Here is a 3,262-nt window from a genome sequence, read left to right as displayed (position 1 = left end):
CTAACAAGACCCCAAAAAGATTATGGGCATATGCCTACTTAGCTAGTAGGACCCCACTAATCTCATGGGCATATGCTTGTTTAGTCTATGGGACCCCAAGTAATAATGGCCATTATAATAAGTGTATGTATTAAGTGTTATGATATGTCTTTACGTTTATTATGAAATTTATGTTTATGATTATGTGTTAGATTTTCCTTGCTGGGCATTAGGCTCATTCCTTTTTGTTTTATGTGCAGGAAAATAGCTTTAGAGGCAGTAAGATTCGTGACGCTTAGAGGATGTGTATCGATGGTGAATGGAGTCAAGGGGTCGAGCGTTATTCGATTCGAGGATGTAGTCTCATTTTACCTTTTTATGGTTTTATATGTATTTTCCGCATTTCTTATGTAATTCTTTTCATTTAAATCATGTTTTTGTTTTTAAAGACAATGGGATCCCATATCCTTCTTAGTATTCTATTTTGTAAGAAACTCTTATTTTTAACAAGTTACTCAGTAAAATTATGGTATTTCCGCAAAAATGTAAGTTTTATGTATAGTTTCGTTAATGGTCCAAATAGTCTAGATTGGTGGGTCATTACAATTGGTATCAGAGAAACGGTTCCTTTGCATGAAGTTCTCCTCGATACACACGCTCGAAGCTCCAAATCTGACCGCCAAGTAAGTGTTTAAGTTACAAGTTACTTTGCCTATGTGTATAGCTAATGTACGCCCTGGTTTTCCCACGGGCTGTTTAGCAGGACGAGCCTCGGACTAAACATGATTTAGTCCGAGGCTCCCACAGGCCAGAGGCTCTATTTCCAGGACGGGCCATTTCTAGCTCGCACTTGTTGCACCCGGAGCTGGGAATAACATCCGGCGACCACGGACGGATGAGCTCGGGCTATGAATTGCTGCAGTACCGAGCTTCTCAGGAAGCTCTGACCCTATGGGAAGTCAACACGCAAGATAAACGTGCATATTTCTGCCATCACGTGTCCGATATCCCCCTGACTTCTCGGACACGCAGGAAGAACGTGCGTATTCAGACACCCACGGACGAGTTGGGTCGTGCGGCCCATTATCTCCTTCCATGCTGATTAGACCACACTTGTGTGTCAGATTTAGGAATTAATCATGAATATCACAGACTTGATATGACAAATGGTAAGGTCACGGGATGACCTCCCTACCAACTTCCAGGTGCCTTCTCCTATAAATATGGAGACTCTGGGAGTTGATAGGGGTTGGAAAAATAGTCTTTTAAGAACTATATACTTTGTAAACCAATTACCCAGAGAATATCAATAATATTGACTAGTGGAGTAGAAGGATTTTAACCTTCGAACCACTTAAAAACGGGTCTGGAGTCACCTAGTTCTTTCCACAAAGATTTCATATCTGTGACGGTTCTACAGTTTAGTACTAATCTCTTTCTCTTCTTCTCTTAATTATCTGTTGCCGAAGAACCGCGTCAACAGTTTGGTGCTTTCATTGAGAGCAAGTCCGATTAGTACTACCACAAACATACAACTATGGTGACCACTCGATCCAAACATGGCAACGAGACAAAACAGCATGATGGGCAGGAGGCCCACCATGTTGCCCTCCCTGATGAGCAAGTTCCTGAAGTCCAGCAGAGGCCAGGAAAGCAGCCGGCCGGCCAAGACGACACTGGTATTTCGGCGTCCCGACCGCCTAATCCGAATCCATGTTATTACACTGCGGTGGAGATGGAGAATGCTTAGCTGAGGAGCCAGCTAGCAGCAGCTGGTCAGCAAATCCAGGATATTCTGAGTCGACTACCCCCTCTCACAACCAACGGTAATGTTGGAGAGAGGCAAGGCGAGGCTCCTAAGTCTCGCCGGAGTAATCGATCCAGGCATAGCCGTTCGGGTAGACTCCCTGCAGCCAACTCCACCCCTTCACCGCACCATCAAGAGGCGAACTTTAGGGAAATGCCTCAGACCGAACAGCAGCAGTACAGCCGTTCGGTTAGGACATCAACCCCTAGCTCTCAACCTTCCTCGAGGACGCCCAGAAGAGATCGAGGAAATTCTCAAAGGAGGGCCGAGGGGATCCGGAGACGTCAGCCCGTCCCCGAAGAACGTCCAGTTCCTCGTCCAGCTCGCCCAGCGCGAAACCAGCAAGCTGGCAGGGCCGAGAGGCCCCCACCAAATTTAGTCCGTCCGGACGGCACTAGGATCGCCTCTCTGGTCAGGCATCCTCCTTCTCCCATCAGATACCCGTCTCCTCAGCCCGTCCGAGACATCCCGACCTACGAAAATAGTAGGAGAGACCCGCCATCGGCCGGGCCTTCCCGGCGCAGCAGGGTGCCGAGGGAAGGATCAGGTCGGAGCCGCCAAAGACGCACCTCGAGCCTGTCCAGCAGGAGCCACTGGACCGGTAGTGCACGGAGTGATCTTTCGGGAGGAGACCTGCGACAGCGACTAAGTTCACCACAAAGTCACCATACTACCCAGGGAGGCGACCTTCGAGATCGCCTCAACTCTCACAGAGAGGATCGAGTTAGGGATGGTAGCCAGGCCCGCTCAGTTGGGGTCCGATCCGAAGTACGTAATGGAGGGAATGCCCCAAATGACCTATCTCAAGATAGGAGGGGCAACAGCCCGCCTAATATGTACAACGGGTCCGGAGCTGTTGAACAGCCCCGGAATAACCCAGGATCTCAAGACAAAACCCTAGAGCGCTTAACTCAAATGGAGGAGCTGATGAAGAAGCTCCTGTCGGAGAAAGAAAAAGACGAATATGATTCAGGGGATGAGATGGAACTCTTCGCCCCCAACATAGCAGCAACGGCATACCCTTCTGGCTTTCGTATGCCTCACTTGTCAAAGTTCAACGGGGATGGAGACCCATCTGACCACTTAGGGATGTTCAACACCCTAATGATGGCTCATAACATCGGGCCAGAGCTTCGTTGCTTGATCTTTCCTTCCACCCTAACAGGACCTGCCAGGCAGTGGTTCAAACAAAGTAAAAGGCAATCAATCAGCTCCTGGAAGACCTTTTCGGCTGACTTCAAGAGGGCATTCCACGCCTCTCAGGCCGCCAGGGTCCAGGCCGACTCCCTAGCTAATGTGAGACAGCAACCTGGAGAGACGCTAAAAGCCTACTTGAGCAGATTTGCAAATGTCGCTGCTCGAGCCAGAGACGCCGACGACAGCTCCAAACTCATGGCTATGAGGACCGGGATCCTAGTAGGCGGAGATCTGTGGAAGGATATTCAAAGGAGGGGGGTCAGCTCAGTTAGTGAATTC

The sequence above is a fragment of the Humulus lupulus genome, chromosome 3 (assembly GCF_963169125.1).
Source record: "Humulus lupulus chromosome 3, drHumLupu1.1, whole genome shotgun sequence".
Taxonomy (NCBI): Eukaryota; Viridiplantae; Streptophyta; class Magnoliopsida; order Rosales; family Cannabaceae; genus Humulus; species Humulus lupulus.
The sequence above is the reverse complement of the archived record's forward strand: the minus strand, read 5'-3'. Positions refer to the sequence as shown.